This window comes from Brassica rapa, chromosome A03, assembly GCF_000309985.2.
Source record: "Brassica rapa cultivar Chiifu-401-42 chromosome A03, CAAS_Brap_v3.01, whole genome shotgun sequence".
Classification (NCBI taxonomy): Eukaryota; Viridiplantae; Streptophyta; class Magnoliopsida; order Brassicales; family Brassicaceae; genus Brassica; species Brassica rapa.
The window spans coordinates 20,983,438-20,997,836 of record NC_024797.2 but is presented as its reverse complement, the minus strand read 5'-3'; the positions used below and the strand labels follow the sequence as shown (position 1 = coordinate 20,997,836).

Below are 14,399 nucleotides of genomic sequence, written 5' to 3'. Positions count from 1 at the left end.
ATAGATTGGGAATCCGAGCACCCGCTGTGGCAGCCAACAACTTTGAGATCAAATCAGGACTCCTCAACGTGATCGAGAACAACAAGTATCATGGCTTGGCTCTAGAGGATCCATTTGATCACTTGGACAGGTTCGACAGCTACTGTGGGTTGTCAAAAACCAATGGTGTGTCCGAAGATGCCTTAAAGCTCAAGCTATTCCCTTTCTCTTTGGGGGATAAGGCACGTCAGTGGGAGAAGTCTCTACCCAGTGACTCCATCACTACTTGGGATGACTGCAAGAAAGCATTCTTGGAGAAGTTCTTCTCTACTTCAAGAACTGCTAAGCTGAGAAACGAGATTTCCAGCTTTCAACAGAAGAACTTGGAAGGCTTCAGTGAAGCCTGGGAGAGATTCAAGGGCTACCAAGCTCAATGCCCACACCATGGCTTTTCTAAGGAGAGCTTGCTGAGCACATTCTACCGTGGTGCTCTTCCTAAGTACAGAGCCAGACTGGATACAGCTAGCAATGGGTTCTTCTTGGGGAGAACTGAGGAGGATGCAGAAGAGCTGGTTGACAACATGGTAAAGAGTGATGCAGTCTACAGTGGAGACCACGACAGAGGCAGTAGAACAGATGATAAGCAGACGAGGAAAGAGATCAAAGCTTTGGAAGACAAGATCGACCTACTCATTGCTGAAAAAGCAACCCAAGAGCAGCTGAAGTTTGTTGGTAACTCCAAGCAGGAAGATCCACTTGCTGTCAATGAGGTTGAAGGTTTGGAAGGTCAAGAGGAGTTGTGTTTCATCAACAACAATGGTAGCTGGTACAAAAAGGAGCCCAACTTTCAGTACAACAACTACCAACAGAAATCCTATCCAAACAACCAACAGAGTGGCTATCCGCCAAGAAACAACCAGCAAGGCAGCTATCAGCCTCAGCAAAACCCCTCGTCTGGTTCCTCTGCTCCTCAAGAGAGCAGCACTGATACCTTACTGAAGCAAATCTTGGAGTCTCAGACTAGAAGTGAGAAGCAAGTTGGTTATGAGTTGAAGAACCTTCATTCCAAGATTGATGGGAGCTACAATGAGCTCAACAACAAATTCTCACACCTTGCTTCTACAGTCAGGAATTTAGAGAATCAATTTGCTTCCATGAACACTCACCAGAATCGCCAGCAAGGATCTCTACCTGGAAAGTCTGACCAAAATCCCAAGGAGGCCAAAGCTATCACCCTTAGGAGTGGTAAGCAGTTACCTCCTAGAACCCTCACCAAGGATGCTGAGAAATTAGGTGAGGGGGTTGCCATCAACATAGATGATGAAGTGGTGATTGTTGATGAGAAGATCAATGACGAGATCTTGGAGAAGATAGTGGAAGCCAAAGGTAAAGGAAAGGTTGGAGAGGAGAAGAAGACAGTAAAGGATGGTGAAGTTGTTACTCCAGCAAGTGAAAGTTCTTTTGTTCCTCCTCCCTATGAACCCAAACTTCCATTCCCTGGTAGATTCAAGAAGCAGCTGCTAGAGAAATACAAAGCTCTGTTTGAGAAGCAAATGAGTGAAGCTCAGGTTGCAATGCCCATCATCGATGCTTTCATGTTGATTCCTCAATACAACAATTTCCTGAAAGATGTTGTAGCTGCAAAGAAGAAGGAGATGGAAGCATGATGATTCTTACCCATGAGTGCAATGCCATCATCCAGAGGCTTGATGTTCCAGAGAAATTAGAGGATCCAGGAAGCTTCACACTACCTTGTGCTCTTGGACCTATGGTATTTGAGAAAAGTCTCTGCGATTTGGGAGCTAGTGTCAGCTTGATGCCTTTGTCTGTTGCAAAGAAGCTTGGATTCACTCAGTACAAGAAGTGTAGACTCTCTCTGGTGTTAGCTGATCGTTCAGTGAAGTATCCTGTGGGCATCTTAGAGGACCTCCCTGTGAAGATTGGAAGGTATGAGATACCTACAGATTTTGTGGTGCTTGAGATGGGTGAGGAGGCTCAAGATCCATTGATTCTAGGAAGGCCATTCTTAGCTACAGCAGGAGCTATTGTTAATGTGAAGGAGGGCACGATTGATCTCCATTTGGGTAAAGAGAACATCCTCCACTTTGACATCAAGAGGAAAATGAGGAAACCAACTGTGTTCGGGCAAGCCTTCTACATTGAAGAGATGGACACCCTGCTGATGAGCACCTTGAAGAGTTACCACCTGAGGACGACGAGGAGGGAGCATCTCCCTCTACTCATTCCCTATAGAAGGTAACCCACCACACTCCCTTGTATATACCATTTCATTTTTGCATATTAGTCTTCTTTTCGGTATCTCTCTCTACTTGACAACACAGAGACTGTGTAACTCAAGTTTGGGGGAGGTACCAAGTATTTGATCATGTTTGCTTTGATGTTGTTTCATTGAGTCATGCATTGCATACCTATTTGCATATTAAAAAAAAAAAAAAACAATCATTTAGTTTGCATCATTTGCATTTCTAGGAGAGTCTAGAGCATATAGATTGCATTCACTTGCATTGGGAGCAATGATTTTAAATGCCTTGTAAAGAACACTACGTTGCACCTGAGTAGCTTTTGCACCTCTCAAAAAGACTTGTATGTTTCGAGCCTTGAAAACTCTTCCTGAAACTTGTTGATTGCTGAAACTCAGTCTTTGAAGCCAACTACAACCTTATTTGAACTGAACGAACTTAATGCTTCTTGCTCATGGTCCCTTGTGTACTGAGTCATGGCTATACACACTTGAGTTGTCACATCTTTTATACCAATCTTTTTTGACAAACTCTAGTGGTAGACCACTCCCAAAACCTTTTCCTCCTTTTAAGCTTTCATTGTTTGATGAGTGAGGCCTTTTTCGAAAAGTCTTACATGTGCATAATGTTGAGAGTATCGGGAACGACAATGCTTGATCTTCATTCTTGCTAGATTGGACACTCTATTGTCTAGCTATAGGTGGGGGTGAGTGTTGTGATTATGATTTGGGAGAAATGAAAAAGGAAAAGAATAGACTCTTTGTGCTTAAGTGAATTGTTTTATTGGGACCAGTATAGAAGCCTTTAGCTCAAGTTTTGAAAAGTCTTGGCCCCCAGCCTAAAAAAAAAAAAAAAAAAAAAGGAAAAAGAAAAACGAAAAAAAAAAGAGAAAAGAAAAAAAAAGAAAAAGAAAAGAAAAAGGGGGGCTAGCAAAGTTGTTAGGAGCTAAGAAATGTTTTGAGGTTGTGAAAAATCCCTTGTAGATTTTAAAGAGAAGGAGTTAAAGTTCTTAGGATCTTTTGGTGAGAGATGTGAGTAGGGTTTGACTTTGGGAAATGATTGTGTGATTTGTATGTTTGGGAAAAGGGTAGAACAATGGAGATTGAGCATTGTATGCATGAGTTGGTCCCTTTCTTAGATATATTATGTGCAATGTCAAGGCTACTTGTTTTGAGAGTAAACCACCTTAAAGATCATATGTTTTGAACCTCTTCAATCACTTGAATAAAAGCCTTCCCTTACCCAACCAAATGACTTGGACCAACTGACCATTTGCAAGAATTCACCTGATGTTTTGTGCTTAATGAATGTGAGAGTTGGTTGATTTGAATGTGTGGATGCTTGATGATGAGTGTAAGAACAAAAAGAGTTAAGATAGGCCTAGAGAAGCTAGAGTGTAATAAGAGAGTGTGCTAGTTGTGTTTCTTTTGGCTATGTGCTCCCACCTTCAACCTCTCTTCCTATGAGTTCTAGAAAGTTCACTTGTGGACAAGTAAAAGAACAAGTTTGGGGGAGTTGATATCTTGCATATTTGCATTGTTTTATCCATTCATCCATGAGCATTTTCATCATATAGATTAGGATTCAGACATGTTTAGGTTGCATTTTGCATACATGAGTCTCTATTAGGTACTGGAGTACCACATGAGGTTATTTGGAGCTCAAAAGAGGTGAAAAGGTGACCATTGGACGAACCGAGCATGGGAGCGACCTCCCGGAGCGACATCACGAAGTCGCTGTGTCCCGCTTCTCAGAGCGACTTTCCTAAAGCGACGCCATGAAGTCGCTCGCGTTCTCATTACTCCGAACAGTCTTAGATGACCCTGGAGCGACCTCTCAGAGCGACCTACCAAGGTCGCTCCCGATCCAGAGCGACCCGTTGGAGCGACTGCACAAAGTCGCTCGCGTTTTCACGTCCGGAGACACACAACTCGCTCTCGGAGCGACCTCTCGCAGCGACCCAGCGAGGTCGCTCCCGAAGCTTGGAGCGACCTGTCCAGAGCGACAGAGAGAAGTCGCTCGCCATCTTGGTTCCCGGAGACAAGAAATCGCTCTCGGAGCGACCTCTCGCAGCGACCCAGCGAGGTCGCTCCCGAAGCCTGGAGCGACTTGTCGGAGCGACGAGCCGAGGTCGCTCCGCGCCTATTATCTGCTCGATTTCTATTTTACTTAAGGGCCTTTTGGTCATTTCATTATGCACGTTTTGCACTTGGAAAAACCTATGTTTTAAACATCTTTTGTAGCCACCAGAGGCAGATGATCTTTTGATCTTTTATCTATTGAGAAGTACACAAGAACTCTCTTGAGAAGTTCATCTCTTGGGTTTTGATTTGTTATGTTCTTGTGTTCTTGTTGATTTCTTATCTATTTCTCTACATGATTAATCTGAAATCCAATATGGGTTTAAGAGGAATCATGGAGATTAGTGAGTAATCACCTTTTGAATTCATGGGTTAGGGAGATTAAGGGTGATTAGGTTAGTTCTAGGATGTTTTAGTGTAGATCATTCTTGTTCCTTGCTAGTAGAGTATTCATAATGCATCTTCTGAGTTGGCCACTCAAAAGTTGATCAATAGACATTTTCCACCCAAAAGGTGTTTGATGAAATGCCTGAGACAACTCTCCTAGGCTTTTAGTATACTTTGCCAAAGACATTTGTTGTTAAAGATGCTAAGATAGCTAATAGACTTGTTAGTAATGATTGCTTTCATATTATTCAACCAAAGACATTTGATGTTTGAGATATGTTAGCAAATGAGCATTCATCTAGACATAGAGCTTGCTTAGAATTGTGTCTAGGCTTAAGGTTGATAGTTTGATTGATCATTTGCCATCCTTAGTTTGATACTTGATCACCCAAGGTCTAATCCCTATGCCCATGAATTCTCTTTTCCTTTAGTCAAGAAAGTATCATTCTGTTATTGCTTTCTAGTTTTAGTCATAGTTTAAAACCCATCTAAATCATTGGTTGCACTTAGATTAAGTGAGTACTTGCATTCTCAGTGCTTTGATATCCCTCAGAACTGGTTCGACAATCTTCTATACTACAACATTTGTCTTAGGAGCCTTGAAAACTCCTAACATCAAATCACTGAGAAATCATTTTCTCATCACGGCTATAGTCATGACTTTCTTCATCTCTGGACGGTTAGACTGTTCTATGCTTCTCATAACAGGCATATTCAGTAGCCTGGTTGGTTGCGTCTTTTCCTGCACATAATCAAACTTGTAAAAAGCCAATGTGTTATCTTTTCTCAAAAACTTTTACTTTTTTTTCCAAACAAAGCTTTTGTAGAAGAATTAAATCTGTAATTCTGTGGGATCTTCTTCTGTCTACTTCTCCTTTTAACCGAACATCTTGTTCTTGCGATTACTAAATAAACAAGTTAGAAGTAAAAAAAAGCTCACGAGGTGTTTTCTCTCTAGATCTCTCAAGCAAATGATTCTCTTCAGTGAAAGAGAACTATCAATAAATCTTAGAACTTTTCACCAAAGAATCAGATGGAAAATCAAGAGAATAAGGAAGAAAATAGTCATATTGCAGATTTGGCCGGCACCGGATTGACCAAGCCTTCCTTGTTAGATTTTTTTATGTGCAAATCTTCCATTAATTTAAAGCTCGATACCAGAAAGGTTATGATCAGTTGATACCACTTGATGCTACCCTGATCAAGTTTATGATCACTTGGTTCAGATCCTTCCAAGACCTTACACTTCAAGGTGGTAATGATATAATCCTAAATTTCCTTAATTAGGCTCGTGTAGACCCGACAAGAAGTATATTAAACCCAATGTTTGATACGAACAACAATCCAACAAAAAGATAAACGGTGAACCTTGGGATGAGGTTTCATTTAGAACCAATGAGAAGTATATGAAACTCTGACACATTAACTATCTAAACACGAAACAACACTGGTAGAATGGCTAAGCCACAAAAGTCTACGGAGATACTCTTGATAAATCAGTTGATCTCGGAATCACACTAAATTGATCTTCTTCTACATATTTTATGTTTAACCTCTGTCCGACTGGTAGAAAAGATACTTATTAGGGTTCTCTCTCACTCGTTCCAACGAGGATACACAGTAGAATCTCTATGTATTAATACTCGGTAAATTAATAATTTTTATAAAATAATAAATTTTACCGGTCCCAACTTGAACCGGTGTAAAATATGACATAAATCGATAAAAAAATAAAATAATAATATTTTTAAAACTCTCATATAAATATATAGTCCCATTAAACTATAAATTAATATATATATATATTATAATTACAAACTAAACATTATTTGTTGATTTTATATTCACAATAAAAAGACCTCTATTTTTCTTAACATTTCAATATATTTTGATAATATATAGTAAAATTATATCAAAATCACATAACAATTCTATGAAACATAAAAATATACTCCAAATAAGATGATAAAACAATATAAAAATCAAACTTCTAAAATTTAAATAATGTATATACGGTAAAATCAAATATTTTTTGTATTTTATAAATAAACATAATTAAAAATAGAAATGAATCTAAAAAAGAATCTAATAAAATTTTAAATTGCCAACATTATTAATTTATAAATGTTTTACTGTATATTAGGAAAAATTACCAAAACGAAACAAAAAAACCAGCATGGTTGTTCCTTTGGTATAATACCATCTTTAAATTTTCCTTTTAGTATAATTTTTTTTCATAATTCCTAAACTAACCCTTGATTAATCAAATTAAACACATTAAACACAATTTAAAATTTAATTGAGTTTTAAAAAGTTTAATAAAGAGAAAAAAACACGTTTTAAAAATATTAAAATTGAAAAGTTTAGCTTTTTTATTAAAAAGTTTAATAAAAGTTTTAAATTTTTTTATAAAAATGAACTTTGTAAAACGTTTTTTATTAAAAAAATTTCTAGTCTTATTTTTATTTTTAGAAAGTTTAAAAGTTTATTTTTATTAAAACGTTTCACAAAGTTTTTTTTATTAAAAACGTTTTACAAAGTTTTATTTTAATTAAAAACGTTTTACAAAGTTTAATTTTAAATTTTTACATACGTAAAATTTAAAAAGTTTATCTTTTTATTAAAAAGGGAGAAAACGTTTAAAAATAATAAAAAAAATTAATAAAAAGAAAAAGTGCATATACGTTTTAGAAAAGTTAGAATATTACAAATATTTTTAGAATATATTTTCTTAACTGAAACTTCCATAATTTTTGCCAAAATCAGGTTTTCTTATCCGTAGAAGGCATTTTCTACACTACGTAAAACCAAGACAAAAATTCCATAAGCAGATTCTACCTCATGTAGACGTACGTATGAGTATTGTCTAGATTTCGTATTCTGAGAATCTTAGAATACTTCATAAAAGTTGAAACTGCATTATGAGAAAAAAAACTAACTTTACAATTAGTAGAATTCACATTCCATATAATTAGAAGTTTAATTAAAAGTAGATTGTTCGTATTAAAAAATATATGAATTTGTTTAATCTTGAATTCAATTTTCTACTAACTCATTTTCTATAAAAGATGAAATCTACTTTTAGTAGAACGTAAATTAAAATTTTAATTTATCAAATTTTGCAACAAAAAGAAAAATATCAGTTTATGAATATGGATGTTTTAACAATTGTCTCTATTTTTTATAATATTTTGACAATAATCTGAAGAAATAAATCGAAATGATTCTTTTGACTTAAAAATACATTTTACGTATATTTGCTTTCTTATATATGTTATAACAATCTGAAGTAAAGCAAAAATATAAAACATAAAAGAGGTTAAGAAGATATCATAAAAATGGCTATCACCAAGAAAATGCTACTTGCATTTGTTTTACAATTTCTTAAACTTTGATGTAATTTTTAACATGAAAAAATATATTTTTATGAAAAGACACTTCTTTATATTTTTGTAACAATACACCTCGTTATACATTTTAACACAATTAAAAACAAATGAAATGGTTAAGTTGAAAACACACAACCTTTCATCATTTTATTATTAGCTCCATTAATGAAAATTTTATTTTGGAAAATGCATGTCAAAGATTAGTTATAGATTTTAAAAATCTTTTTGAATAGTCACAATTCTTCAATTTGAATAGTCACATTTTTCTAATTTAATAATATTTATTTTAAAAAGATACTTATAAAAATAATTACAACTTTTCACTTTTTAAAAGATGTTTATATAAATTTTTAGAAAAAATACAACCTTCCAACATTGAACTTTTAGAAAAGACACAACTTTTTGACATATTTTAGAAAATACACAACCTTTCAACAGAAGTGAGATTCACAACTTTTGGAATTAATTGGGATTGCTATTATTAGTAGTAACAATACACCTCTTTATACATTTTAACACAATTAAAAACAAATGAAATGGTTAAGTTGAAAACACACAACCTTTCATCATTTTATTATTAGCTCGATTAATGAAAATTTTATTTTGGAAAATGCATGTCAAAGACTATTTATAGATTTTAAAAATCTTTTTGAATATTCACAACTCTTCAATTTGAATAGTCACATTTTTCCAATTTAAAGGTAATTATTTTGGAAAGATACTCATAAGAATAATCACAACTTTTCACTTTTTAAAAGATACTTATATAAATTTTTAGAAAAAACACAACCTTCCAACATTGAACTTTTAGAAAAGACACAACCTTTTGACATATTTTATAAAAGACACAACCTTTCAACATAAGTGAGATTCACAACCTTTGGAATTAATTGAGATTGCTATTATTAGTAGTAACAATACACCTCTTTATACATTTTAACACAATTAAAAACAAATGAAATGGTTAAGTTGAAAACACACAACCTTTCATCATTTTATTATTAGCTCGATTAATGAAAATTTTATTTTGGAAAATGCATGTCAAAGACTATTTATAGATTTTAAAAATCTTTTTGAATAGTCACAACTCTTCAATTTGAATAGTCACATTTTTCCAATTTAAAAGTAATTATTTTGAAAAGATACTTATAAGAATAATCACAACTTTTCATTTTTTAAAAGATACTTATATAAATTTTTAGAAAAACACAACCTTCCAACATTGAACTTTTAGAAAAGACAAAACTTTTTGACATATTTTAAAAAAGACGCAACATTTCAACATAAGTGAGATTCACAACCTTTGGAATTAATTGGGATTGCTATTATTAGTAGATTATAGAAATTTATTTTAAAATTAAGTATGTCTTTTATGTTTACCAACTATTTTTTTCATGAAATATTAAAATATTACCCTACCAATATTGAAACATAATTAGGAAATGTAATATTTTCTTTTGACTATAATCTAAAGAAATAAATCGAAATGATTCTTTTGACTTAAAAATACCTTTTAAGTATATTTGTTTTGTTATATATATATATATAACAATCCGAAGTAAAACAAAAATATAAAACATATAAGAGGTTAAGAAGATATCATAAAAATGGCTATCACCAAGAAAATGCTACTTGCATTTGTTGTCAGTATCTTCCTCATCGTATCTTCTGTGCACTGCTCTGATCGCATTCTTGGTATTAGCTTATTATTATAACTCGATTTTACTTTTATTGTGAACACATTTTTTTTTGCTTTATATAACGATTTATAATTGTTGTTACATCATAGGTGCTGGAATCAATAAAGAGTTAAAACAATGCTTCCCAAAGCAGCCTTGTGGGAAGACTTGCGAAGAGTACTGTGTAGGACACATTAACGATGAATGGGGTATAAGGACATCTTGTGAATCTGGCGCATGTTGTTGTATAAAAGATGGTGCTGTATAACCACGAGATATTGTAATTTCATCAAATATATGTATCTCCTAGAATAATAATATCATTACTTTTCATATGGTTTGGATGTAATAAATGGTTTGTGTATTGTGCTCTCGATCTTCCTAGCTAAAGAAAATCATTATCTTTTTTCTTTTGATTGTAATCTGTTGAGAACATTGAGTCAAAGCATAAGAATGTGAAGGAATCTTTTATTCAATGTTGTAAGGCGGATTGCCAGGTACAATTGTAGAAAGAAAAGTTTAAGATACAAACTCAACGCGCAAAATAACCTGTATAAGGTGATTACAATTGAGGGAAACGATACTTGCCGAAGAAGAATGCTCACATCACATGCTCACATTAAGTATCAGGATTTCGTATTTTAAAATTATGCTCTGTTTGGATATTGTAAGTTTATGGGCATAGTTCGAGTCGAGTCCTCAGTTATGATGTATAGGAATATAAAGCTATCCAAAAACATAAGTGTTTAGAAATGTCATTAAACAATTTATTAAAAACAAGAAAAAGTAGAACACAACAGATAAGCGGATCAAGTTCTAGTTAGATTTTAAAACTTTAGAGAGGATTCATGTCTCTAAGGGGAGATTTGAACAAACATTCAAATCACGGATTCGATAAATCAAAATTTTTTTGCTTCCTTTGATATATTTGACTATAAAACTATACTTTGTTTTTATTCATATTATAGAAATTTATTTTAAAATTAAGTATGTCTTTTATGTTTACCAACTATTTTTTCATGAAATATTAAAATATTACCCAACCAATATTGAAACATAATTAGGAAATTAAATATTTTCTTTTGACTATAATCTGAAGAAATAAATCGAAATGATTCTTTTGACTTAAAAATACCTTTTACGTATATTTGTTTTGTTATATATATATAACAATCCGAAGTAAAACAAAAATATAAAACATATAAGAGGTTAAGAAGATATCATAAAAATGGCTATCACCAAGAACATGCTACTTGCATTTGTTGTCAGTATCTTCCTCATCGTATCTTCTGTGCACTGCTCTGATCGCATTCTTGGTATTAGCTTATTATTATAACTCGATTTTACTTTTGTTGTGAACACATTTTTTTTTGCTTTATATAACGATTTATAATTGTTGTTACATCATAGGTGCTGGAATCAATAAAGAGTTAAAACAATGCTTCCCAAAGCAGCCTTGTGGGAAGACTTGCGAAGAGTACTGTGTAGGACACATTAACGATGAATGGGGTATAAGGACATCTTGTGAATCTGGCGCATGTTGTTGTATAAAAGATGGTGCTGTATAACCACGAGATATTGTAATTTCATCAAATATATGTATCTCCTAGAATAATAATATCATTACTTTTCATATGGTTTGGATGTAATAAATGGTTTGTGTATTGTGCTCTCGATCTTCTTAGCTAAAGAAAATCATTATCTTTTTTCTTTTGATTGTAATCTATTGAGAACATTGAGTCAAAGCATAAGAATGTGAAGGAATCTTTTATTCAATGTTGTAAGGCGGATTGCCAGGTACAATTGTAGAAAGAAAAGTTTAAGATACAAACTCAACGCGCAAAATAACCTGTATAAGGTGATTACAATTGAGGGAAACGATACTTGCCGAAGAAGAATGCTCACATCACATGCTAGGCTATGCACCGGCCTACCCCCCCCCCCCCCCCCCCCCCCCTCCCCCACACACACACAGACACACACACACAAACACATGTAATCAGGTGATAAGACTGATGATGTGGTTACGGTATTGAATTCAGATTTGGTTTGGTTTAAGCTTTGTTTTTGTTTTTCTTTTTTCGATATGTCGATTTATAAAAATTAGCTACTATATTTGAAACTATGTCTACTTTGGATATTTTCGGTTTGAATATTTTTGGTTTAAATATTTTTGGTTTTCAGAGTTAAATAAAAGAACTATAAATATCGTAGTTTATGTAGTCAATCTATTTTCTTAAAAATGTATTAGTGATAAAACATATTTACTATTTTTCAATAGAAAAATGTTTTAATGATAAAACACATCAACCATTTTTCAATCGGAAAAATATATTAGTGATAAAACACATCAACTATTTTTTAATCAGAAAAAGACCGTCAATTAATTTTTAAAGTTTTAGTCCCTCAACTTACAAACTGCTAATATTTGTCATATTTCGTTACAGAACTATAGACGGATAATGACATACGTTAACAATTTGTAAGTTAAAGAGTCATTAAAAATTAAGTGAGAAGTATTTTGAAGATTCAAAAATAGTTGAAGGGTTTCACTATTAAAAACTTTAATAAATATGAAAAATAGATAAATTTACAAAATATATATAAGAATATATTTTTTAAAGGGATGGATGATAAATGGTGAGAGGTTTTAGCTCTGATACCATACGACGTAGGATCATGAACATGTTTTTATAAGCGTGAACTTATTAAATCAAACAACTGGTTGTGTAACTCATTTTAATTAATTAGAAGATGGATTCGAAGCGGATGAAGATGTAACTTAATTTATTGGTTGTGTAACTCTCTAGTTAGATGGATGGATTGATGAATAGTAACCAGGGGGAGGGGACCAAGTATTTTTTTTTTTTTTTTTTTGGGACCAAGTATTTAACAGCTAGCTAAAACCTAAAACATACATAACCTAAATTGTATAACTCGAAAATCTACATCCTCTACAATACATAACGAATGAAAGTCTTACGTACACATAGGTCTTAATAACTTAAGTTATTATGTCTTTTAACGAAAAGGTCTTACGCTATTTTCGTATTGGACTCCGCTTGGCAGACTAGTCTACTTTGCTAAGAAATCTGGTGTTCGTTTCCTCTAATTTAAAGTGAAGCTAGACGGACTAAAGGGAGATTTGTCCAGAAATCAGAATAGATTTTGGGTTTGATACAATTTTATCGTTCTCTTTGTGTTCCTAATTAGATTCCAATTCTTTATAGAGTTCGGATCAAGATAACAAACAAGGATTTAGAAATTTGAGTTTTAAGACATTTTGGCCTTTTGATTTTTGGCTTTGTAACTAGCAATCTAAGAATAATAATATTGGGTTGTGCATTTGTCATTGGATGTAATTCTTATAGATACTAGAGATTTTACCGCGCTACGCGCGGTTTGTTTGTCTATAAACATTAAATCTCATATTTAAAAATTAAGTTATTTTTTTTAATATTATATCATTTATTTGTTTCAAAATATTTATTTGTTTGAAATGTCATTAATTTATGTTAACATATTAAATGTCTCTATTAATCTTTTCGTAACCATGTTTAAATATTTTTTAAAATTTAAAATACTCTACATTTAATAAATAAATAAAATTCTATCATCTTATGTATATTATATATTTTCTTATATATCGTCTAATTGATTTTGAATTTTTTTTTTGAACTATAGGTAAATAACCTTTATTTCATATAAATATATAATTTTATAAATGTGTAATAATTTTGAATACTTAAATCTGTAAATTTTGATAACCAATAAAATGATTCAGCAATTCTTTAAGTTTTGAATCCATCATTTATTTTCAATATTAAACTTTCTGGTATTCATTATTTTGTAAATAATTATTTGTTATAAAAATGTGAAATATGTAGCAGATTTCAATATGAACAATTATGTATTTAGTTACTACACAAAAGGATATTGAGAACCATTAATATATTCAGAGATGGTTACTTATTTAACTAATCTTAAAAATTATCTCTTAACGTCAAAAATTCTTAAGTTGAGTTTCAGGATAGAATCTTGTTAACATATTCTCTCTCTGTTAGAAAAAAATCAGAGACGTGTAAGAAATCGGAAGCATAATATTGAAATATGGACACATGCCTCTCCATCAATCATCAGCATCTAAAGGCCGAAAAGAATGCCTCCTTTGGAATTATTGCGAGCTTTCCAAAAATAGATTAGCTTAAAAAGCAATTGGGAATCTCCAGGTCTTGATGAAACCTTACTGAAAAAAAATGGAGAATGAACTTGGGTGGTGGTGAATGCCGTTTGATTTTCCATAAAGCTACGAATGGATTTAAGGATATGAGCAATAGATTTTTGGCTTGAGGAAACATTGTTATGATTGAGTAAGAGGAGGGATGTGGAAAGTTAGATGCCGATTTATCTGAAGGAGTAATTAAGTAGCTTTAATTCGTCATTATAGCCGTCACAGTCGTTATACGGAGGAGATAGGAAGACAATTAGTTCTGGAAGGTATTTTGTAGACGTTGTAACAAAATTAGGTTGGAGTAAGAAGATGTCAAAACAAAGGTCATTAAAGCTAAGTGGCCTATTACGCAGCACAAATTCGTGGCCCAACAACTTAACATCCATGATGAC

At 32.9% G+C, this 14,399-nt stretch overlaps 1 long non-coding RNA gene and 1 other non-coding gene across 2 annotated transcripts; one reads left to right on the top strand and one right to left on the bottom strand.

The window, feature by feature from the left end:
* Positions 1-323: 323 nt before the first annotated feature.
* Positions 324-430, bottom strand: LOC117133116. Its single transcript, XR_004456957.1, has one exon. It is a non-coding gene; the product is annotated as a small nucleolar RNA R71 (small nucleolar RNA).
* A 6,774-nt stretch (positions 431-7,204) lies between these two features.
* On the top strand, positions 7,205-11,485 carry LOC117132886. Its single transcript, XR_004456609.1, has 3 exons — positions 7,205-9,792; positions 9,887-11,092; positions 11,187-11,485. It is a non-coding gene; the product is annotated as an uncharacterized LOC117132886 (long non-coding RNA).
* Positions 11,486-14,399: the final 2,914 nt, after the last annotated feature.